The 24,858-nt window shown below is 52.3% G+C and overlaps 1 long non-coding RNA gene across 10 annotated transcripts in view; it reads left to right on the top strand.

Annotated features, from left to right (window-relative positions):
- The window catches only part of LOC132249199 (uncharacterized), a 58,110-nt gene extending 33,587 nt beyond the window's left edge, over nucleotides 1-24,523 (top strand). For 5 of the 10 annotated variants that reach the window (XR_009460581.1, XR_009460580.1, XR_009460583.1 and 2 more), the window contains 13 exons: nucleotides 1,408-3,158; nucleotides 7,141-8,024; nucleotides 8,129-8,218; nucleotides 8,401-8,489; nucleotides 10,656-10,829; nucleotides 10,918-11,019; nucleotides 11,136-11,221; nucleotides 12,357-12,520; nucleotides 12,607-12,706; nucleotides 12,954-14,080; nucleotides 14,205-14,336; nucleotides 18,339-18,500; nucleotides 21,991-24,523. This is a non-coding gene — a long non-coding RNA (uncharacterized LOC132249199). The other 5 variants (XR_009460588.1, XR_009460589.1, XR_009460586.1 and 2 more) reach the window with 4 other exon arrangements.
- Nucleotides 24,524-24,858: the final 335 nt, after the last annotated feature.

The following is a 24,858-nucleotide window of genomic DNA, read 5'->3' as shown; positions in this document are numbered from 1 at the left end:
AACTCCGAGTTTGGAAGGGAGGAACACTGCTCATCTCTTTCCCGGCCTGCCTGGGAATGCTCCTCCTTGCCTTGTGTTTGTTAGCCTCTGCCATTTAGACCTATTTTAACTTGTAACAGGGTCACAAAACCAAATGCCAGTTGCTGCTCGTAGCTGCTGTTTCCCACCGTTCCAGAAAGCAGCTACTCGCTCTTGGTCTTGTCTGGTATCAAAGTCTTGAGAAACAGAATCTTATTCCACTGTTTTTGGCCGTTCCTTGGGATGTAAGTGTAGGCTCACGGCCTATTGCTTGTATGCCAGCTTAAGCACGTGTCATTCTTAAGTTAGGCTTCTGGTAGGTGTGTAGTCTGCAATACTGAGCGTGGTCTGTCAGGCCCTGGCCATATTTTCAGTTTGCACCGAGGGGAATCTGCCCATAGCCTTCCTTCCCCTTTCTCATCACCATCTTCGTAACATCCCTGCCTCTTTACTTGTCGCTCATTTCAGGAGCTGTTGTGTGCCAGTGCTTCTGTTTCCTGGTGCTTTCCCCGGGTACCCACCCTGTCTCCTGTACGTGGTGGAGGACCGGTTTAAGGAGTTGCACGGAGGGCCTCACAGAAGTCCTGTGTGGTCACGGGTTTACAATGAAGACTTGCAGCTGTGTGTTGCTATTTCTGGGGTGTGCCGTGTGTGAGGCGCAGCTGTCAGAGGAACGCTTTGGAGATGTCGCTCACGCAGGGAAGCAAAATTGTTCTGCTTCCCACTACTGAGCTTTAATGATACCTGTGAGACATCACATCCCCTGTCCAAACCTGAGCCATCTGAGCAGGGGAAGTGGCATGGGAGGGGGGCCAAGATACCTGGTTGACAGCCCAGACTGCAAGTTGAAGGCTGCAATGGAAGCGCTCAGAGTGTGGCCTGTCAGATTCCAACAAAATCTGTCAAGTCTTACATGTAGCTTATCACAAGGACACGAAAAAGAAAAGGACGTGAGCAGGGGCCCATGTTAGAGTCTTAGTGCATTGGTCAGCGATTGGGGGTGAGGGGGTGCATGTCCCTCCTTCACTGCTTGTGTGTTGACTGTCATCGTTAAAGGACCAGGGTTGGGGGCGGGGGCATTCTTGGCTGCTTGGCCAAGTGCCTGGGGGAAGAGCTAGGAGGGAGGGGGAGGCTCAGCAACCCCGGACTGGCCAGGTCTCCCCCTGCCTCCCACAGGGCTGCGCTACCTGCTACTGGCAGTGACTCTGCCTGGAGCAGTTGGCAGGCCCTTGTAAGCAGCCTGCACTGCTTGGGAGATGTGGGCTGTGACACCTTGGTTTTCTGGACTGTGGTAAGAAAGCAAACAGCCTTGTAGTACAGGCTTCAGTTGTGGGACTGCACCCTGTTGTTGAGACCCCCCAGGGGCTTATTTCTTGTATGTCCATGCAGGATAGTTGGAGGGGCGGGGAATGGAAGGAAGAGGCATGGATGAGACCTGCATCTTTTGTTCAGCAAATTTCTGTAAGTAATGTTAGTACTACTAATATTATCCCTGTTCTGATTCTTACTATTACTATTATTTGTTTTCCCATTGTAGTGCGCAAGTTTGTCATTACGCTGAAATAGAATAGTTTTCTGAAAGCATACTGTTAGGTTTACAATAATTTGGATTTTTAAGAAGTATTAGCTTTACAGCTGGATACAAGGCATGACCTGTGGCCTAGTAATGCAGCTGACCACAAGGCAGAATGATAGCTAGGCCTTTGCTTGTGTCAAGTAATCATTTTAACTGCAACAAGCATTTTCTGAGTTAAAAAGTGAATCTGTGTCTGTGTGCTAAAAAAAATCAGCTACAGCTAGAAGTAAGATAAGACAGAGAAACCATTGTTTGAGCTTACTGGTTGTGTCCTTGAGAAGTATCTTCTACTGTGTAAGGTTTTGCTAACATAATGTTACTGTTACTTAACTTTTAGCTTTTAAAAAGTGCTAGTTCCGCTTAATAGAAATATGCTGTTACAAAGCTTTGTAGAGCACCGCCCCAAGTATTGCTTTTTGTTAACCATATAGTCTCGCTTTGTTGTAAGAAGTATAAAAGATCGCCTCACCCTTGAGGGGGGGCCATTTTGCCTTTTGCTGGCTTTATGGTCTTTGCTCGAGCAAATAAACAGCTGTCTTTCTTTACCCACGTTGTCTGTCAATCAAATTACAGCTAGACAACGGACCTTAGGGAGGTTTCTCCCACCACACCATGTACTTTGCCAACAAAGCACCTGGCAGGTCCAGTAAGAAAAGGAAGTTTCCAAACAGGTGACAGAAGGAAACCAAATGATTTAAGTATGCAAGTGGTGGTGGTGGTGTTGTTGGGAAGGTTCAGGAACCATGGGGGAGGCAAGAGTTTTTGTTATGTCTTGTGTGGCAACAACAGCACGGTTTGGACGGACAGAAGCAAGGTTTTAGGCATCCCAGTCCCCTTTTTCAGTCCTGGTTCCTTCCCAGCATCCTGAGGAAAGGTACTGTCATACCCCAAAGGTTGCCTGTATCTATGCCCATCTTACAGTTGGTCTGGTAAAACAGGGGTCAAAAAACCTATGGCCTGTGGTTTGGATCCAGCCTGTGAAGAAACTGGTTCTAGCCTGTAGCAGTTCAACCAAGGAGCAGCACACTCCCATGGTGACAGGAGCAGGGACATCCCCAGCGGCCTGTTGCCACTGCGTTCAGTTTGTTCTTTGTGCTGCAGCAGAAGCAGCCTCCCCAGGGTCCCGGCCCCTGCCTTTTTCTTTTGAGTCCCTTCACAGCCTGTGGAGATTGCTGGGGAGCAACCTGTCCCGTCGGCAACGGTGCATAACGGCAAAAGAACGGCCCTTCCCTGCAAGGAAAGATTGCACCTAACTCCAAGCGAGCAGAGCAGAACATGGACACAGAGCGAGATGCTCATCTGTATGGTAGTCTGGCCTTGCTGTTGCTAGGAGTGCCCAAGTAGGGAGGTGTTGGAATAATTTCTCAGCTTTTTCCCTAGATCGCTGTAAGATGAGAGGGGAGCGCTAAGCACACTTGGGTTCGTGCATGCTCATCATTTTCAGAAGCGGACGGCAGGAGAAAGTTTGCGGTCAGCGATAGCAGCACAAGGCCATGCAACCAGGCTGGGGAACGCGGGGCTCTTTCCGAAACCAGGAGTGGCAGGACTTGCACAGCTTTGCCAGGTGAATGCTGTGCCCGAGTCGTATATGTTGCTTACCTCTTGCTGCCCTCTTCCTCCCCCCCTCCCCGAGCACAGGTACAGCCTCAAGCCCCTCTCACTGCTACCTGGCCAACTTTTAAAGCGGTGGTTCTTGCCCTTTTTCACTCTAGGACCCACCACCATCCTGCTCCGTGATTCAGAGAGTCTCTCTCTCCCTCCCTCCCTCCTGTTCCTTTACCCTGCCCCCAGGCAGCCTTGCAGCGTTTCTCTCTACCTTGCTGTGACCCTTTCAAATCTTGCAGAGGAACCTCTCTGCTCCCTTTGGCTGGTGGTGTAGATAACAGGGAGGAAGGTAGGGAGCCTCTTCCTGTCCTCCCGTCTTGGAGGCACAGTGAGCAGAGCTAGGGTATAAAGATGGACGTGGGCCCCGTGCAGCCAGCGGAGGCTGCTTCAGCACTGGACCTGAGGATGAGGACTGAGCTGAGCACAGTTGCGTTCTTGTTGCCTGGGCAAATGGGGGAGGTCGTGCCTGCTGAGAAGAGTCCGGTGGACACTCCGGCCTGTTCTCCACGCTTTTTCTGTGGGCGGAGGGGGTGGGTCGTCCTACAGGCAGTTGGGTCAAGGACAGGCTCCGGCATGGCACTGCTGAAAGCACTTTGGCAAAGTTGAGGCTCAGCAAGGCCTCCCCATACTGCTGCTTGCTTCCTTAGTGTCACAATACTGTTTTGGTTTCTGAGTTTCCCCCATTTCGTGTTCTAACAGCTCGCTACCGCCTGGCCTCGGCCAAGGAGACTGCGGCCTGTCTGCGCTCAGAACCTCGCAGGCTGACGCGGGCACAGAAATGACGCAGCTACGGCTCCCTTGATGATTACCCTTGAAATGCAAAAGGCAGGTCCCACTACAGTGGCCACCCAGGCAGCTAAGAGGCAGGAGACCAAGCTGCAGCCTGAGCTTGCTTGTCATACCCCAGAGGTCCCCCACGCAGTAGTGCAGCACCATGCACGTTCTCGCCCGTGGGGTGGGAGGTGGTGGGTCTGACTGGCAGCAGGACTGGAATTGGTGCAGTTTCTCTCGCCTTTGCCTTCCAGCTCGCCCCATCCTGCAGACACCCGAAGCAAAGGTCTGGGGTGGGAGCCAGGTGCCAACAGCTGGGGGTTGGGTTGAAAGCCGTCTGCCAGGTAGTGTGGTGTGGGCCAGGTGCTCTTTCTTGGCTGAGTGGGTTAGGTGCCTCACCGGCAGAGGTTTTGGGGGCTATGGCATTAGAGCCAAGCCGGGGTGGGGACAGGTGCTGGAAACGAGTGCTTGTCGCACACGGCCACGAAACAAGACTGGGCGCAGCTCTGCAAGACAAGGCGGCACCTGCTGCGGTGATGCCTGATGCCCGCTAGCGCTTCCTCACAGGTAGGACCTGCCTGGGGCCCGCACAGCCCGGCAGCTGCGGGACCGCGTACCTGCCCGAGGCTGGGGTGCGCCGAGAGCCGCAGCGGCCCCTGCCTGCCGCTGAGGACGCCGCTGGCGGACGGGGAGGGCAGAGTCTGTAGTCCCGGTCCCTCCGCCCGCCCCGGGGGCAGAGCTAGACCCGACGCGCACTGCCCTGCGGCCGGGCGGGCAGCGGCAGGGGCGGTTGGGGCCCGGGAGCTCTTCCTAGGGGCCTGGGCGGGATCCGCCGGGCCGCCCTCGGGTCCCGGCTCGGCAGCGGGAAGCCGAGGTGCGGCTGGTGCCGGCGGGGTGGGGCAGCGCTGGGCGGTTGCGGCCACGGGGCCCGGTCTGTGCGGCGGAGCCCGGCGGCCCGTGCGGAGCCGCCTCCCTGCGCGCCCGAGGCTCTCGTCCAGTGAAAAGCCGAGCGCGGGCCGGCGCGGCACGTGACCGGAGGGGGCGCTGGAGGCGGGAGTAGTGTGCGCTGCGCCGGGGCCGGGGCAGGAGCCGCGCTGCGGGGAGCTTCGGGCTCCTGGCCGCCTGTGCGGGCTGGGCGTGCCCCGTGTCCCCGCGCTTTGTTCGTCCCCGTTTTCGTGTTGTTAAACCGCCGCTTTCTCTGCACTGCTCCCAGGCGGGCGGGCGCGCTGTTCCGTGGGGTGCTGTCCCTCGGGGGCCTGGGGCCCTGCTTTGCTGGGGCCGGGGGTGTTTTGGGAGCCGTTGGCTGAGACCTGCCCTCGGTCCGAGTCCTGGCCTGGGAGTGCTGTTAATTGCCCGCGTTAATTGCCTCGAGTCGGGGCGGGTCTTTCCGCCGCGGTGTCTGGTCTCCGAGGAGAAGAGCTGCGGGGCCTGGGTGCGAGGAGTGTCCCCTGTGCCGGCTGGGGCTTCCCCTGGGCCCCGGCCCCTGCGTGCCCTGGGCCGTGGCCCGAGGTGCCCCAGGCGCACCTGGCCTGTCCTGCCTGGGGCCCGGGGGGCGGGCGCGGGAGGCTTGACCCTGCGGGTGCCGGGAGCCAGCTGCGGCCGGCTGGTGTCGGGGCCTGGCAGAAATGCGACTCGTGCGGGGTGGGGGTGAGCGGTCCCGCTGTGGGGCGGCGTCCTGAGCTCTGCGCTCGCAGGCCGCCGTTTTGCAGCAGGGGCCTGCGGTGCCCGGGGCTGCGTCTGCCCTTGTGTGTCAGCCGCTCCTAAACTCCTTTGTGCTGTGCTGGGTTAACTGCTGTGTTTAATACTAGTTTACTAGCTGCAGCCCCCAAACGCTAGGAATGAAATTTTTATTCCAAAAGTATTTATTGAAGTCCAGGATTTTTAGTTACCCTTTGAGTGCGTATTTTAACACAGCATCAGCACTTATTTCAGGTGCAGGGCCACTCACCAAGTGGTGGCACCTGTTGCAGCCCTGCCCCTGGCTCGGTGCCCTGCCCCTTGGTCGCTCTCCTGTGGCTGCGAGTCCTATCCCGTAACCCTGACCTTTGCCACTGGAAGTCCCTCTCTTTGCTCCCTGGAAACACTCCTTTCAGGAAAGGGTTTTGTCATCTCAGAAGCAGAAAAATACCGAGTTATATTCTAAAAAGAGAACATCTACAACAACGACTAATTTTATAAAAAAAAAAAAAAAAAAAAAGCAGTAATTTGATTTCAAGAGTCACTCTTGTGCTCCCGGGGCACTGGAAACCCATCCACCCTGAGCTTCTCAGAGCACAGCCAGGCTTCCAGAAACCGGTGCACCATTGGATCCAGCAGGTGCAGCCTGTGAGCTGGGGCTGCAGCCGTGCAGCTAGCACCCTGCCTGGGCAGCCTTGAGGGAAACGGCTGCTGCGGAGGGAAGCACCCACCCCCTGCAACTCGGGGGCTGTGCAATGCCCAGCAGCTCGTATTGGCAGGCTCTGCTGAGGGGTGTGGGGGGGGGGAAGCAGTGAGGGGCCTGATCTCCCTTCTTCCCCCTCCCCCAGCCTGAGTGCAGGCTCCAGAGCACTCTGGTTGTTTCGTTAAGCATTGGGATTAGCTGCCGAGATAACCCATCGGAGCGCTGTGGAGAGACGGAATAAGCCTCTGGAAGGGGAAAATTTATAGAGGGGATGACTGGTTCCTATGGAGGGGGTGCGGGGTGGAATAGAGCTGCTTCTGTAACTCTTTGGGTGGGAGTTGTTCTGCCCTCGGTGCTGTGAGGACTGTAAGTGGAGTTGCTTGTAAGGTTTTTTTGGTTGTGGTGGGGTTGGTTGGCCTTTCTGCCAAAGTTTCTAGGGTTTGAGAAGCAAGTGTAATGAAGAGACCTAGAGCTGATGAGTCGTGGAGGGTAGAGGAGGGAGCAAGAGGCTGGGTGTGTGCTTCTGGATTCCCTGTGGTGAGGCCTCTGCCCCTGTGCCCTTAGCTGCCTTGGAGCAGGACATGGTCACAGCCTGGGGGAGGTGCAAGCTTCCTTGGATCGGTGTGGGGTTGTCTTTGATTTGTCAGTTTGTTGCAAGGCACAGGGATGGCTTCTGGGAGCTTGGAGACACTGGGTGGTGGGGCCTGGATGTGTGTGTATGCTGTTTGGGAGGGATTTCAGTCTGGTCTTGATTGACCCTGTGGGCTTCATGGCTTGTTTTCTCTTTCAGGATCCTGGCTGTTGTGGAGAGACTTTGGGTTGGAGATGGATGCAAAGAAGTGGAGGCGTGCCATGGTGATGGAGGATAGAGCAGGAGGAGTAGCGTGATGGAAGGTGGACTTACCTCAAGCGGGGGTGGTGTTTTGAGTGGGGGTGTCTGGGTGGGTTGGGAAGTCCCTGCTCTGGGTTGGTGTCCTGAGCTGCACGCTCCCAGGGCAGGGCTACTCAAGCGGAGGGCCATGGCACCCAGGAGTGCCTCTGAGATGAGTGGTGTACGGCTGGGCTGGCTTGGCCCAGAGTTGCTCTGAGTCTGTGCAAAGATCTCCAGGTTACGGTGGGACAGAGGATTGGGTCTCTGCCTGGCTGTACCTGTTGCCACATGCCTCCTTTCAGTGCTGGGAATTGCATTTATGTCTCATCTCTCTGGGTGTCACTGGTGTCTGTCTTTGTACTTCTGTTCTTAAAAATCACTGCAGCACTTGTTACTTTGTTCTTCCCAGGACTGAAAGGAGGGTTGTGTTTGCATGTAAATTGATCCCCTCACTTGGGAGGGGTGTAGCTGCAGCCCCCTGCGGTTTGTTAGTGGGGCCAGTGCAAGCTGCTGTTGTACCCCTGGTTGGGAGGGAGGGGGTGCTGTCCCGTTGGTGCTGTGAGACCTGCGCATAGCACTGCAAGTGTTAATTGCTGTTCATTTTTGGTGGTGTGAACATGTTTGGCAAGATGATCAAAGTCTGGTCCTGAGTGGAGAAGAGCTGAGGAAGAGGTGAAGAGCCCTGGAGCTGGTATGGTGTGGAAGGAGTTGGAGATGGCCCGAAGCCATGCTCATGTGATCACCTGGAGCGAGGTATTTGCTTCTTGCGGGTTGCAGCTCTGGACGGACAGATCCTGCAGCTGGTAAGGGGTTGCTTGGAGCAGTGTGGGGCTAATTGCTAGACTCAGACATTCATGCTTTGCCCTTTGATGTTTTTCATGCTAAGGCTTTTCTTTTGTGTCCTCAGCAGGTGCCTGCATCGTATCTGGGAAAGGGATGGCAAGCATGAGGACTGACGGCGCACAAGGACTGAAAGTGCAGCTTGATGCCAGGTGTGGTGAGTGCTGGGTCTCAGGGCTGAGGCCTTCCCCCTGCTGTCTGCCTACCCTGTGCGTGCCCATAGCAGTGTGTTGAGGTGCTCCCTTGGACGGATGTGTAGGGTGGCAGTTCCCCCAGTGGTTCCCTTTGACTGTGTTTTGTTCTTCCACTTGGGGTGAATACCAGTTCTCTGTATTCCAGGGTCCTGGTGTTCCTGGAAGGAAAGGGTGAGGGCACAGGGACCGGAGCAGAGCAGCGGTAACGGAACCAGAGGATCAGGATGCTAGAAGGTGTTTTGTGTTTGGGATGGTGGGTGTCTGGTGTGCTGGCCGGGCCCTGCTCCCGCCGCCACGTGCGGGTCGGGAGGGGCGATCCGCGGCCCGTCTTTCGCGCACGCAGGCTGTGGCCAGCAGCCTGGGCACGCGGGGTCGGAGAGAGCCGGCAGCGAGCTAGAGTTAGTCACAAACACGTAGTGGTTGATTGAAAAGATGGTTTACTTACACCCAAAGATGGTAGTGGTGTAGGCTGGACAGGTTTCCAGGCTCAGCTCCCGCTTAGATCCTCGCTAGAGGACCATGACAAATTCGATTGCTCCCACGGAGTTGTTTAGGCTCCGCGGGTCCAGTTCGGTTTCTTGGTTCCCCGGAGTTGTTTAGGGTCCGCGGGTTCGAAGGGTTCCCCGGAGTTGCTTAAGCTTCGCGGGTTCGAAGTTTACAGGAAAGGGATATGTCTCTAGTGGGTTATAGAATAGAGAAAATCCCACACAATTTACTGATTCGTTTTGATGCACTGGCTGGGGGAGTAGTTAGCTGATTGCACGATTTCACAATGATTACACACTTAATTCATACAACACAATTTTATTTTAAAACTCCTTGCTACGCATATAACACTGCTTAGCCTTAAGAAACACCACAAACATTAAAAACACAATAATTGCATATATCAGAAACAATGCTCCGAATGCACTTCCTTCCCAAACAATGCTATAAGAATTAGTGTTACAAAAACAACTACAATTACAACTAAAAGTTAAATTTGAATCAATACTATTATTTTTCATATTGTACTTACAATCCTAGAATTCCGAGAAGCCAAATACCAAAATATGGTTTCATTCCTCAGTAGTACAATTTAATGGGTTGGCCTCAGTAGTACGGTTCAATGGGCTCGCCTCAGCAATACGATTCAATGAGCTGGGCTCAGTAGTGATAGGACTAAGTCCCCTTCCTTCAGTCCCTTTCGGGCGCTCTGCAGCTTCAGCGTGAACTAAGAGATTCGTGTTCACGGAGAGGTTGGTTCAGGTGATCCGTCTGATCCGGGCTACACTCGTGATTTTTCCTTCGTTGTTCTGCAAGTGAAGTCACCTCCAAATTGGGACAGTAAGTTACAGTTTTTATGGAGCGAGCTGCTGTCAATGGGCTTCTCCTACTCAAGCCTGTCACTACTCCCAAATTTCGGCTCGGATCTTACTCAACAGATTCTTTTGCCTTTGTTGAGCATTTTAAATTACCTTTGGGAAACTTCCATATCACTGCAAATGCCCTTTCCTTACCAATCTGGTCAAAAGGCCTTAGGGTTTGATCTCTCGGAACTCAGGATATTTGCTCTCTTTGTAAAAGACTTCTAAAGATAAAATTCAAATTAAGACTTTAAACAAAGTCAGGACCTTTTGCACGTAGTACAAAAACAATGACTTAGATAAGGAGATAAATCTTATCTTCTTCCTGAAACTGGCTAATGGGCAACCTTTACAAACATTCAAACTATTTCATTCAATATGACAGGATACGTCTGGGATTGCGATCGGCGACGGGGAGAGGCTAGAAACGAAAGCTCCGTAGGTTCGGTTATTAAGCCTCTATTGCCTGCTTAGGGGAGGCGCGTCGGGTCCGCGAGGGTCCGCAGCGCTTGGAGATCTTCACGCAGAGTCTCTCTTCCTCCCTTCTCCGACTTGGGCAGAAGCTACCCAAGCCTTTTGTACGGCTAGCAAGCCAATAGCTAGCTGCCACGTGTGCCTACATTTGGAACTGGCCAATAGTGTGGCGTGAATCCAAATACAAATGGCGGGAACTCCTTTGCAACGTGCATCGCTAGTATGCAAAAGAAATGCACCCTGCAAAGAAGCTGTAATTTGGCAGGAAATCCCCCGTTGCACCAAAGCTTCTGCCCAAGTCGGAGGAGGGAGGAAGAGAGAGAGACTCTGCGTGAAGATCTCCAAGCGCTGCGGACCCTCGCGGACCCAACGCGCCTCCCTTCAGCAGGCAATAGAGGCTTAATAACCGAACCTACGGAGCTTTGGCTTCTAGCCTCTCCCCGTCGCCGATTGGACCAAAAAAAAAAAAAAAAATGTTACTTGTGGGGTCTTGGCAGGGAGGGTCTGCTGTCCCCAGTGCCGTGAGGCCTCTGAGTTGTTAGCAGTGGCAAGTGTCTTCCTGTGTTTTGTCTGTGTCCAGAGGAGCCACCTTGCCAAGGCTTCAGGCACTGAAGACGAGGTGAAGAGCCACAGAGATGGTGGAGGAGGAAATGGGCAGCTGTCTCGTGACTTCCCAGTTTGTGTGGTGTGAGGCCTCTGCCCCTGTGACGTCACCTGTGTGGAGCCTGCAGTGGGTTTGAGCTTCCTTGGAGCGGTGCGATGTCTTTGTCTTCCTGTCTGACCACTTGTTGCGCACTTGTTCTTTCATGTTTCCAGGAGCTGTTGTGTGTGTATCTTTGCAGGTCATGCTGTGTGTACAGTGGTTACTGTGATACATCACGTTTTGAGTGCCTGTGACTATCCAGCTCCGGGAGGCCGCAGACAAGCCTTTGAGAGCTCGGGTAGTGAGTAGGGGGGCTGGATGTGTGTGCTGGAGGATGGGAGAGGAGCTTTCCCCGTCTCTGACTTTGTGCCCTTGCACCCCCTCTTTGGGCTGACAATGTTTCTGTTCTTCTTCCAGAAGCCTGTATGCATCTTGTGGGGGAAGAGGGACGCAGGGAGTTCTGTGCCATGCTGGTGGAAGAGGAAGGAAAACAATGCTTAAAGGTGGGTGTGGTTAGAGTGTGTGTGGGGGAGTGGTGAGCATTGTTTGCCCTGGGGTTTTTGGGGTGGGGGGGGAACCCCTAATGTCTGATAGATAGTGTCTTGAGCTTCTTGTTTCCAGCAGGGTTTTGGCCTCCTGGGTTGCCCCAGAGCTGGGTGGTGTAAGCCTGGGTTGGGTTTAGGCTGCCTGTGAGTCCTTGTTCTTTTGTAAAGGCTGAAAATAGTCTTTAAGTATACAGGTGGTTTCAGGGTTTGCCCCTGGCATGTGGGTGCAGATCTTGGCCTTGTGTGCTGAGGCAGAGGAGCGGGTGCTTGTGTCCCTGCCTGTGCTGCCACTGGCCTCCTTTCAGTTCTGGGAACTGCACTTTGTTCTGTCTCTCTGGGTTTGTCATTGGTGTTTCTTTCTAGTTTGATTTTTTTAAATCACTGCAGCACTTTTTATTCTTCCTTTGCTTTTCCCAGATCTGGAAAGAGGGCCATGTTGGCACCTAAATTGATGCCCTGCTTTGGGGAGGGGCTTGACTGCACCCTGCCTGCCTTGTTTGGGGGGGTTGGCAGTGTGCTGCTTCTGGAGCCCTGGGCTGGGGGGGGGTGTGAGGAGGGGGGAAGGGAGGGGTCTTCACTTCACTACTATGAGAGATGAGTGCTCTTCCATGTAGTAATTGCTTGTTGTTTTGGGGTGATGCCAATGTTTGGACCATGAGCGGAGGCGAGCCGAGGTAGAGATAAAGCGACCTAGAGCCACAACGTTTTGGGAGGTGGAAGACACAGGGGACTGCGCTCCGAGGGTGACTTCTGGGTCACCTGGAAGGAAGGCCTCTGCCCTTTTGCTGGAGTTGTGTGCATGAGCAGAGCGTGCAGTCTTCAAAGTTGCTGCAGCCTTTGTCTGCTCTTCCCAGAATTGGCAGCAGACCTGTGTTTGCACATCTAAATTGCTTCCTTCGCTTGGTAGGGGAAAGGCCTGAGAGGGCTCTGTCTGCACCCTCACAGCTATGGGGGGTGGTGGTTTAAAAAAAATAAAAATAAAAAGGTGCCCGTGGGGTCTTGGCAGGGAGGGGCCACTGTCCCCAGTGCAGTGAGGCCTCTGAGTTGTTGATAGTGGCAATTGTCTTTTCTTTGTCTCTGTATGTGTGTGGAGGAGCCATCTTCTGAAGGCTTGAGGGCTGTGAAGCAGACACTGTGAAGATGAAGTGAAGAGTCCCAGAGATGGTGCACAAGGAAATGGGCAGCCTTGTCGTGACTTCCTGACTTGTGTGATGTGAGGCCTCTTCTCCTGTGGCATGACCTGGCTGGACTCCTGGGGTGGGTCTGAGCTGTCTTGCAACAGTGTGATGTGTTTGTCTTCCTGCCTGACCACTTCTTCCACACTTGTTCTTTCATGTTTCTAGGAGGTTTTGTGTGTGTAGCTTCGCAGGCGGTGCATCTCTGCTCCCACATCCTGCTGTGAGGACACCTGGATAAGGAGCAGCATGATTGTGGCTGGCTGTGGTGAGTCCTGCCTATTGGAGATGAGGGCTCTCCTGTGGTGGCTGTTCCTTGTGTAGGTTAGCTGTGTCCTTGATTGCCTGTGAATATGCACCTCAGGCTGGCCACAGGCATGCCTTTGTGAGCAGAGTTAGTGGATAGCGGGGCTGGATGTCTGCTGGGGGTTTGGAGAGGGGAACGTCCCTTATCTCCGAGTCGGTGCCCTTGCAGTCCCTCGGTGGGCTGATGAGGTTTTGTTCATTTTTTCCAGCGGCCTCAATGTTGTGGGGGAGAGGAATAGAAGTGAGTTTTCTACGGTGGTGGTAGAAGATGGAGGAACTGGATCCCGAAAGGTGGGCTGGGTTAAAGTGGGAGGCTGGGTTGCGTTTTCTCTGGTCATATTTGGGTGGGGGAGGAAACCCCTAGTGTGTGATGGGGTCTGGAGCTCCGTGCTGTCTGGGGAGTGATTCTGAAGCAGGGAATTGTGGCCCTTAGGGATGCTGCAGAGCAGGGGGTCTAAGCCTGATTTTGGTTTAGCTTGGGGTTGAGTCCTGACTGCTTGTAAAAGCTGAAAATTGTCCTTGAGTATATTAGGGGTTTCAGTGTTTGCCCCTGGCTTCTGGGTGCAGATGACGGCATTGGATGTGCTGGGACAGAGGAGCAGGTGCGTGCGTGTCTGCCTCTGCCTGGCTGTTGCTGCTGCCACTGGTCTCCCTTCAGTTCTGGGAAGTGCACTCTGTCCTATGTCTCTGGGTGTGTCACTGGTGTTTCTTTCTACTTGGATACCTAAAATCACAGCAGCACTTCTTTCTTTGCTCTTCCCAGAGCTGGAAGGATAGGTGTGTTTGCATGTAAATTGATCCCCTCCTTTGGGTGGGCTTTGACTGCACCCTGTGTGCCTCATGTGTGGGTGGGGGTGTTATGCTTTTGGTGTCCTAGATTGCGGGGGGCATTGTGTCTGTGCTGTCAGTACTATGAGATGTGAATACTGTTGTGTGTAGTAATTGCTTGTTGTTTTGGGTGTGATGTCAATGTGTGGGGTGTGAGCAGAGAAGAGCTGAGTGGAAGAGGTGAAGAGACCTAGAGCCAGCGTTACGTAGAAGCAGGTGGTTGTGCAGCCATGCTCACTTCTGGGTCACCTGAAGGGAGGTCTGTGCCCGTTCAGTGGAGTTGTGTGCATGGGCAGAGCCCGCAGTGGGTAAGATGTTACTTGGAGTGGTGTGGTGTGGTCTTCCCACAGGGCAGTTGCGTGTGTTTTGCCCTTTTGTTTTGCAGGGATGTTTCTTGTGCGCCCTCAGGAGGTCCCTGCATCCCCTGTGTGGAGAGGACGGCAAGGAGGGATGAGAGTGCACTGGAGGAGGAGTGCGATGCCAGGTCCCATGAGTGCGGTCTCTTGGGGTGAGGCCCTTCTCACAGATGGATGGGTGCACCCTGGCCAGGCACGTCTTGGAGAGCTGTGAGCGGTTTCTTCTTGTGTTCACTTGTCCCGTTTGGGGTGACCTGCGTGTTCTGTCCCTTGCAGGGTCCTGACCTGTGCAGAGGGAAGTGACTGCCGGTTGAAGGAGTGAAGCTGAGCAATGCCCATGGAGGATGAAGCAGGAGGAACTCGATGCTGCACAATGTGTCGGTGCTGGATGGGCAGGTCTGGCATTTGGTACGAAATGGCTTGGAGCGGTCTAGGGTTTTCGGAGCCTGGCAGTTAGTTTTTGTTTTGCTCTTTGTTGCTAGTTGTGCTGAGGTTTTTCCTTGGCCGCCTCAGCTGGTGCCAGTCTCCCGTATGGGGAGGGGATGGCAAGCAAGGATGCATGAGGGCTGGAGGAGAAGCGTGATGCCAAGCGTGGCAAGTGCTGGCGGTCAGGGGTGAGGCCTTTCCCCTTGTGTCTGTACCCTGTGTGTGCCCTTAGTACCAGGGAGAGGTGCTCCCTTGGCTGAATGTGTAGGGTGGGAATGCCTCCGCAAAGATCAGGACCCTGGACCGGAGTTTAGCCCAAGGAGCAGAACTAAACATAGGAGAAGGAAGCCACTGAGGAGAAGGGAGAGGGTGAAGGACTGGAGCAGAGCAGTGATAAGGGAGCAAGACGAGCAGGATGCTGGAAGGTGCTGTGGGATGGTGGGGATGTCTGTGCGTGGTGGGAAGGCCCTGGTGTGGGACGTTGTCATGAGTTGCATTAGTGCAAGCAGTTACGGTCAGCCGGGGTGTTGCGGAAACTGAGGTTTCCCTCATTTCTTGCGGTGGCTTGCTGTGGCCAGGGGTCCCTCATCTGGCTCTACGTGAGGCTTGAGCATCCCTGCCTGCCCCTGCCACTAGCTTTTTTGGCTTCCTGGGCTGGGTTTGGTCCAACATCTGGGTGCTGGTGTCTGGCTTTCCCCGGTTTTGTTGGGGCAGGAGTTTGGTGTGCATCTCTGTCTAGCCATTTGTCTTCCCAGAGGCTCTCCCACCAGTGCCGGGAATGGCTTGTCCTGTGTCCATGTGCTTTTCTGTTTGTCTTGTTGCGTTCAAAGTCGCTGCAGCATTTCTCTCCTCTTCCCAGAACTGGCAGGAGACCTGCGTTTGCACATTAAAATTGTTTCCTTTGCTGGCTGAGGGAAAGTCCCAAGTTGGTTCTGGCCGCACACTTACAGCTATGGGGGGCGGTGGTAAAATAAATTTGCTTGGGAGTGTTGCCAGGGCTTCAGGCTTGTGAAGCAGACACTTGGCAGAATAGGTGAAGAGACCCACAGGTGGCAGCGGAGGAAATGGGCAGCCCTTTCACGCCTTCCCATTTTGTCTCGTGTGAGGCCTCTGCCTCTGTGGCGTCACCCGTCTGGAGCCCGCGGCGGGTTGGAGCTTCCTCGGACCACCGCGACGTATTTGTCTTCTTGTCGGACCGCTTCTTCGCACTTGCTCTTTCATGTTTCCAGGTGGTTTTGTGCGTGTACCTTTTGCAGGTGGCGTACCCCCTCCCCTTTCCAGCCGTGAGGTTGAGTGGAGAATGAGCCGCACGGTTGTGGCTGTGGCGAGTAGTGCCTGTAGGAGATGAGGGGTCTCCTGTGGTGGTTGCGCCGAATGTGTGGCGGTTGCTGTGATTGGTGACTCCTTGATTGCTGTGAATATGTGGCTCGGGGTGACCACAGGCAAGCCTGAGAGCTCAGTTGGTGGGTAGTGGGGATGAATGTGTGTGGTGGGGGTTTGGAGAGGAGCTTTCTTCCTCCGAGTTTGTGCCCTTGTGTCCCCTCTTAGAGCTGATGAGGTTGTTGTTGTTTTTTCAGCTGCGTTGATCTCGTGGGAGGAGGATACAAGGGCGTGTTGTGGCGTGATGATGGAAGGTGGAGGAACAGGATGGCGAAAGGTGGGCTGGGTTAGAGTTGCAGGGGTGGGATTTGCCCTGGTGATTTTCAGGTGGGGGAGGTAATACCTAGTGTGGGATAGTGTCTGGAGCTCCATGCTTCCTGGGCAGTGATGGTGACGGAGGGGATTGTGGGCACCAAGTGTGCTCTAGAGCTGGGTGGTATAACCCTGGATAAGATTTTACCCTGGTTGTGAGTTGTTGTGTTTGTGTGAAGTCTCAGAATTGCCCTTGGCTATATAGGGTTTATCCCTGGCATCTGGGTGCAGATCTTGCCCTTGGATGTGCGGGGGTAGAGGAGCGCATGTGTGCGTCTCTGCCTCTGCCTGCCCGTTGCCGCTGCCACTGGCCTCCCTTCCGCTCTGGGAACTGCACTTTGTTCTATCTCTCTGGGTTTGTCACTGGTGTTCCTTCCTTGTTTGTTTGTGGCTTTTCTTCGTTTTGGTTTTTTGTTTTAATCACTCTAGCACTTCCTTTGTTCTTCCTTTGCTCTTCCTAGACCTGGAAAGAAGGCCATGTTGGCACCTAAATTGGTTCCCCCTTTGGGGAGTGGCTTGACTGCACCCTGCCTACTTTGTTTTGGGAGTGGTTTGGAGGGGAAGGTGTCTCCCCTCAGTACTATGAGATATGAATACTGTCCCATGTAGTAATTGCTTGTTGTTTTGGGGTAATGCCAATGTTTGGATCGCGAGCAAAAGAGAGCTTGAGATAGAGGAGAAGCGACGTAGAGCCGCGACCATTTAGGAAGTGGAGGAAGCGGGCGGCTGCGCACCCGTGGTGACTTCCGGGTGGACTTGGGGGCAGAGCCTGTAGCGAGTAAGATGTTACTTTGAGCGGTGTGGGATTGTGTTGCAGTAGGGCAGTTGCTTGTGCTTTGCACTTGTGTGTGGCCTCAGGAGGTGCCTGTGTACCCCTGTGTGGAGAGGAAGGCAAGCAGGGATGAGACTGGGCTGGAGAAGGAGCAGCGTTATGCCAAGTTGGGCGAGTGCTGCGTCTGGGGGTGAGCCTTTTGTCCTGGCTGGATGGGTGCACCCTGGCCAGGCATGCCTTGGGGAGCTTTGAGCTCAGGGCTGGGTGCGTGGGGTGGGAATTGTACCTGTTGGTCCCTCTGTCTGTTCACTTGTGCCCCTAGGGGTGACTGCCTGTTCTGTCCCTTTGTAGGATCTTGTCTAGTGTGGAGGGAAGTGAATGCTGGTTCAGGGAGTGGAGCTGAGCAGTTGCGGAGGAACTGGGTGCTGTGAGGTGTGTTGGCATTAGATGGGTAGATCCAGTAGTAGGTAAGGAGCTTGCTTGGAGTAGTCTGGGGTTGTGAAGTCTGGCAGGTATTTCTGCTTTACCCTTTATGGGTCTTTGTGGTGAGGTTTTTCCTTTGTGCCCACAGCAGGCGCGTGCCTCTGGGATGGGGAGAGTTAGGGTTAGGATGCACGATGGCTGGTGTGGCAGTGTGATGCCGGCTGTGGTGGCTGCTGGCTCTCAGGGCTGAGGCCTTCCCCCTGCTGTCTGCCTACTCTGTGCAGTGTGTTGAGGTGTTCCCTTGGCTGCATGTGTGGGGTGTGAATTCCCCCGGTGGTTCCCTTCTCCCGTGTTTTGTTCTTCCACTTGGGGTGAATACCTGTTCTCTCTATTCTCTAGGTTCCTGGTGTACATGGAGGGAATGGTGAGGGGAAAGGGTAAGGGCCCCTGAGGATCAGGATGCTAAAAGATGTTTTGCGTTTGGGATAGCGGGGCTGTCTGGGTGTGGTGGGAAGGTTCAGGCAGAGTGTTGTCGGGTTTGAGGTTTGCCTCATCTCTAGTAGTGGCTTGCTCTGGCCAGGAGTCCCTCATCTGGCTGTACATGAGGCTTGAGTATCCCTGCCTGCCTCTGGCACTAAGTGTTGTGGGTCCCTGAGCTGGGTTTGGTTCAACATTTGGGTGCTGGTGTCTGACCCTCTCTAGATTTTGCGGGGGCAGAAGTTTGGTGTGCGTCTCTGCCTAGCTGGTTGTCTTGCCACAGGCTGTCCCAGCAGTGTCAGGCATGGCTTGTCCTCTGTCCGTGTGCCTTTCTGTTTGTCGTGTTGTCTTCCAAGTCAGTGCAGTCTTTCTCTGCTCTTCCCAGAACTGGCAGGAGACCTGTGTTTGGATGTCTCGAGTGCTTCCCTTGCTTGCTATGGGAAAGCCCTGAGAGGGCTCTGCCTGCACCCTCGCAGCTACGGGATGAGGTGGTTTAAAAAAACAAAAAAATAACAAAAGTTGCCCATGGAGTCCTGGCAGGAGGGGCTGCTACCTCCAGTGCCGTGAGGCCTCTGAGTTGTTAACAGTGGCAAGTGTGTCTCTTTTGTCTGTCTGTGGAGGAGTCCTCTTGCCAAGGCTTCAGGACTGTGAAGCAGAGACTGGAAGAAGAGGTGAAGAGCCCCAGAGATGGCGGAGGAGAAAACGCACAGCTGTCTCCTGACTTCCCAATTTGTGTGGCGTCAGGCCCCTGGCCCTGCGGCATCACGCGGTTGGAACCTGCGGTGCGTCTGAGCTTCCTCGGAGCGGTGCGATGTCTTTGTTTCCCTGTCTGACCGTTTCTTTCACAGTTGTTCTATCATGTTTGCAGGATGTACTGTGTGTATGGTGGTTGACGATAAGGTGACTCCTTCAATTTTACTGGCATGGTGTGGTCTTTTATATGTTGTGTATGTCTTGTCTAACGTGTTATAGGCCAGTCTGTTCTCCGGATCCTCAAACCTGGGCACACAGGCAATTTTAGTTAATTGCCCGTTCGACTCTTTTGAGCCGATAAATCTGTGTGGCGCATTTTATGTCTCCATTCACGCGCTGAGGAACCGTCTCTGTTTCTGACCTTTTAACTGGATAAGTCCTCGAACCTGTTTGAGGCATCCTAGAAGCCTGCCTTTCCAGGTTGGTTAGGTCTAGGGCAGCCAAGAAAGCAGGGTTTTTGGGGAGCTTTATAGTATATCAGGTCATCTGGGAAAGGGATGTCCGCCAAGAGTGATGATGGGACAGAAACAGTCAATTCTGGCTAGTAGTCCTCTTGGAGAATTGTTAAGCAACTGGAATAAGTTATCTGGACATGGCCAATTGAGTAAGAAGCGCGCTATAGCCTTATGCACTCGTGTCTGGCCCGGCTACACTTATAAAAACCCTGAACTTCAGTGGCCAGTGTTGGGATCCCTCAGTGTAGATAAATGAAGGTACCTCAGGGGGTTCCTAGAGGAACCCCATCCCCGACTAATGGATTATTGGTATCTCTGGTGTGATTTGATGGATTTAATTCTGCAGAGGAAAAAAAAAACTGATTACTTCTGGGCGCTCAACAACATCTGTGGTGTCTTCTCCCCCTTATTCTCCCACTATGCCACCATTGGTGACTAGGGGACCAGCCATAATAAACCCGGCCGCTTAGGCCGTGGCCCTTCCGGCACCTTGTACCCCTCCGTTAGGCTCCTCTCCTCCTGTAACAGGAGTGTCAGGGTCTGTACCTGCCTCCTCGGAGCCTACTTTCAGTCCCATAGCAGGACATACTAGGTAGCGTTTGAATCAGGTCATACACCTGCTCTTGTACACATGTAATGACATCTGCACACGCGCATCACACATGCAGTCACGCCTGCTCAGAGTCCCTTACAGACATGCGCCTGCACAGAACCCCAAAACACACTGCGACATACACGTGCCCCAACAGGTGTCCGTGACACACTTGCACACAAATGTGCATCCTCGCACACACGCATGTGCACAGTCTCACACATGCACCCAGAGCCCAGGTGCCTGTGACACATGCGCATGCTCACACACACATGGAACTCAGGTGTCTGACACACATGCATATGTGCTCTCGCGCACACAGTCTAGCACACATGTACAGAACCCAAGTGTCTGTGGCACACAGGCAAGTACCCTGACATATTCACATTCACACACACACAACCCCACATGGGTAGATATGAATCAACCTGCCCCCAATGATGTGTGCAATTATTGTAAACAATTGGGGCATTGGAGACGAGAACGCCCAAACCGCCCTAAGGGACTTCCCCCTTATGGAGGAAGAAAGGGGGGAACCCAGGGAAACAACCGGGCTGCCAGCACCGATCCTACAGATCCCTGGGTCCAGAGTTTGCAAGAAGATATAGATGACTCCAAGTGAAATAAGGGGGCGGCTCTTCCACACAATGTATTTAGGGGAATCTTCCTCTTTTGAGTATACCTGCGCCCCTTCATCCCCTTATGTACCACTTCAAATAGCAGGAAAATTTATAAATGTCTTATAGATAGAGGAGCAGATCTGTCCTCACTGGGAGAATCTCCAGAAAGGGCGGGAATTGCAGTCTCAGGATCTGAAAAGATTATGAGAGTAATTGGAAAATCTATGCAAGTGCCCTGTGGCACTGAAACACAAGTGCAGATAGGACCCTTGACCACTATTCATGCTTTCCTATTAGCTGAAGGAACTGCAGTGCAGCTCCTTGGAAGAAATCTACTCTATAAACTACAGACCAGAAACCCTTCACCCTACTTACTCATGAGAATCAAGGCGTTGCTTCAGGTGTCTTAACTCAGCCATGGGGAGTTTCTAATCATCCCATAGCATACTATTCTGCTCAGGTAGATCCTGTAGCAAGGGCAGCAATTCTCTGTCTTAGAGCAGTCGCTGCTGCCGCTGTGCTAGTTCAAAAGGCTCAAGATTTAGTGTTAGGACACTCTGTTGTGGTTGAAATATCTCATTCAGTGGAAGCTCTCCTACTACAGCACAACCTCTGCCAGCAGGGACCAACGCCCAGGCCGCTGAGCTAGCGGCGTTCCGACGAGCATGCAAATTGGCCACAGCCTCCAGGGTCACTATCTATACTGACTCTAAATATGCTTTTGGTATCTGTCATGCGCTAGGACAGTTCTGGCGACAAAGAGGTTTTATCACGTCCTCTGATCGTGTAATCAGCAATGCCACTGAAGTGCAAGAACTGCTAGAGGCTGTCGTGTTACCAGCTGAAACAGCGGTAATGCATTGTCCCAGACATTCCAGAGAAGATACTGACATTGCTAAAGGAAAGCATCTTGCAGATGCTGCAGCTAGAGCCGCTGCACTACAAACTAAAGGAAGTCTCCTTGCGTCTCAAGTTGTTCTTCCACCCTTGTCTGTGATTTATGACAAAGTCCCAGCGGATGAAGTATCTATATGGGTCCAAAAGTGGGAAGCTGCGCAAGGAAAGGATGCAGTGTGACGTGTGCCAGACGGTAGACTAGTTGCTCCTCGCACCTTGCTCCGAACTGTGGCTCAGGATGCCCACAGATGCAGCCAGTTGGGAAAAGGAGAAATAGCAGAACAGGTCCTCTCCACCTGGTTTGCTCCAGGTATATATCTAGAAGCTGCCCGAATAACTTTGCAATGTTCAGAGTGCAGAGCCTTCAACAAATAGAAAGGACACATAAAATGGCAAGGGGCCTGACCATGGGCCTATTTACCCTTTGAAAAATGACATGGATTTGCTCAAAGCTGGACATTTCAAGCACTGCCTAGTAGTGGTAGATGAACTAGCAGGATGGCCAGAAGCTTTCCCCACTCGAGAAGCAGATTCAGTACCAGTAGCTAAACACTTAATAAAAGAAATCATCCCACATTTTGGCATTGCAGGAAGAATAAACTCTGACCGAGGAACTCACTTTACAGGAACTGTTTCAAAAGAAGTTTACAGAGTTTTTGGCATAATAACGTACTTCCGCACACCCTATCACCCTCAGTCCTCGGGTGAGGTAGAGAGTATGAATCGGTATAAAATCCCTTTTAGGAGAGATCTGCTCCTAAACCAAATTGAAATGGTCAGATGCTTTACCAATGGTGGTGTTCGCTATGAGAACAAAACCCAAATGGCCTCTCAACCTTGTCCCCCTATGAGTTGTTGTTTGGTCACACTCCTGTTATATAGGAGATGGGAAAATCTGCATGTTCGCTTACTCGGCGGAGATGAAGCTTTAATTAGTTATGTTTTATCCTTACAGGAGTCTCTCTAGTGTTTACACAGGTCAGCTGCTTTGGTTCAGCCGGTACCCCTGGACTGTAACCTTCACCCCTATCAATCAAGACGCTGAGTTTGGGTAAAACAACATTGGCGAAAAACCGCCTCGGCCCAAGTCTGGGCAGGTCCGTACCAAGTTCTTGTTACTATACACGCTGCTGTGAAAATTGCTGAGAAAGAGGGCCGGATTCATCGCAGTCGCCTCAAACCTGGTATCGGCAAGTAATGACCGGTCAGCTGCTGTTCCGCCTTTGTGGCTAGAAAGAATCGGAGAATCGTGGACCGTTCAGACTCCTTAATAGAAATGATATGTGTATTAAGCTTGCTTTGTATTATCTTTCTTGTTATACTTTGTGTTTGTATTTCACTGTGGACGCAGGGAAGGTTATAAGTTAATAATGGCATTTCACTGGGCTATCCTAACAGGATTATTGCTGTCGATGCATAAAACACCACAGCTATTTATGGGAAAGTGATACAGAACAGGAAGACCAGTGGAAAGATAATACTTCCACTATAGCTATAGCACAGGCCCTAAAATATGTCTAATGGTTGGATATGTGGTACACAGCCTCCTTCTACTAACTTTCCACCCTATCCTTTAATCCCTTGGGAAGGGATTTTTTCTAATCCAGAGTGGGTTGATACGGATAGAGCTGGCATAAGTACCTGGCAGGACAATCCTTATTTTAAAGAGAAAGTACTTTGAGGTATCGTGTTATCTGCCCAGGTGTGTTGGGAAAATCCTCGTGGAATAGGAAAAGAGATTTTTAGGATGGCAACCAGGTTGTAAACTAACTATTAATGCCACACACTTAATCTGGCCTAACAATACTGCAGTGGGGGCTAAAGAAGCTGAAAAGAAAGGTTACATCCCCTGGAATGTGTCTGCTCCCTGTAATTCCTTGCAGCGTCCTTATGTATGGCAATGTATGGAAGGTTCTATCCGATGCTCCGCCCCTAATAAAACTTGGGCTTGGAGTCACGGCTGTTTCACGTCTTGTATATACAGCTCCTTTGCAAAGCCAAGTTGTTCGTATGTTAACTATACCATTTACAGAGATGGTTCAGTACCTTGCCCCAGAGATCCTCATACTACCGCATCAATCAACTAGCACGTGCATTAGAACTTATTGCCAATAGCACAGCAGAGGGCATTGAATTAGTGCAAGACCAGGCTTCTTGCAACCATGCTATGGCTTTAGAAAATCGCTTCGCTTTAGACTATTTGTTAGCTAGAGAAGGAGGGGTATGTGCTTTAATCACAGGAGGACCCTGCTGCACCTATATTCCTGACCACTCTGAGAACATAACTGCTGCAGTAAAAACAATTCGAGACACAGCACGAGAGGTAAACTCTTTGCGAAGTTGGTCAGTAATAGAACGGATTGCCTCAACTTTAGGAATGTGGGGAAGGTATATCTTAGAATACATTTTATGGGGATTAGGGATCTTCTTGGTTATTATCCTAATAATTGCTGTAATTACAGCCTGTGTAGTTGGAGTTAAGCAAAAAGTAATTCATCTCAATATTATGCAAACATGTGTTGCCCAAATGGCTAGTTTCGTTCCCCTGGAGGCTTGTCCAATTATCCTCAAGGAGTGAGTCACACTTACACACAGGCTAGGTCCATCACATGTTTATTGTTTACATAAAGAGGTTCAGCTAAGAGGCTAATGCCAAAGCAGAGCCGAACACCGGTCCGGCGCAGAATTACATATTTATAGCTTACATAAACATAGTCTTGACGTATTAGGCACTCATTGGTAGCATTATAATTTCCTAGTTGTTACGTCTTATTTTGTAGGCTAAACTTAACTTGTTATTGGTTAGTGTGACTTATCAGGGTTGGTGCATGCGCATTCAAAAAGCAGAACTACGGCAAAAATCTTCTGTCGCATGCGCAGAGGAAAAGAGGAACTACGGCAAGGTTTAATAGTAATCTTTTAGTAACTCCGGTGTCTGAGTGTAATTTTAGAACACCAGACACAGATGATTTCATTATGCCAGGCAAGCAAAAAGTAAAGCAGACCATAACTCAGTTGGTGGCGTCATGATCTTACTCAAGAGGTCATAAGATGGTCATCAGACATTTCTTTTATATAGTTGCTGCTTAAGCATTATTACAAAATCTTGGGGTCTAACCTATTTTTGACTACACATGGGAAATGGCCAGCAGGCCATAGGCCTTTGGTCGTAAGGTGGGATTGTTAGAAACTATTGTTGGAAAATCAATGTGACCTTTGTATGACCTTTGGTCAATGCTGGCTGATGCAACCTTGCAGTAAGATTGCCATGATCTGTCAATATAGGCGGGCAAACAAGGTGATTGGGCCCAACCATGCGGGGTGAGCAAAGCTAAGCCATCTTGGTGATTTTCTCTGAGTTTTGCACGTGCGTTATGAAGGAGCTTATGTAACCAGAGTTTATAAATCTATGTGTTGAGTTGCAGTCGGGGTCTCTCTGCCCTTACGAGGACAGGGGACCTTCGGCCGAATAAACTGAAAAGACCACACCCTCGTCTCCTGCTTATTGGAGTCTCAGTTGGGAAATGAGCCCCGTTCGGGTTAAGAGAGTTTGCAGGTGTTCCCTTACCAGATTGGGAGCCTGGTCAGACAATTTCTCCCACAGGGGAAAGCAGAGCCCTCTGTTACTCAGCTGTGTTTTGTTGTTGCCCCTAGTAGAGGCACAACTGGGAAGCACCCCCCTCCCCCTGTCAGCTGAACCACCCTCTGGTCTCTCCAAGGCCCCTGCCTTGTAGTGCCTCTTGGGTCTGCGTGGTGTTGCTGGTCGTTGTGTTTTCAGGGTGGGGTGGGGTGGGGTGGGAGGGAGGTGCAGCCAAGGTGATGG

Source organism: Alligator mississippiensis, chromosome 3 (genome assembly GCF_030867095.1).
Source record: "Alligator mississippiensis isolate rAllMis1 chromosome 3, rAllMis1, whole genome shotgun sequence".
Lineage (NCBI taxonomy): Eukaryota > Metazoa > Chordata > Crocodylia > Alligatoridae > Alligator > Alligator mississippiensis.
Note: the sequence above shows the minus strand (reverse complement) of the source record. Positions and strands in the feature narration are given on the sequence as shown.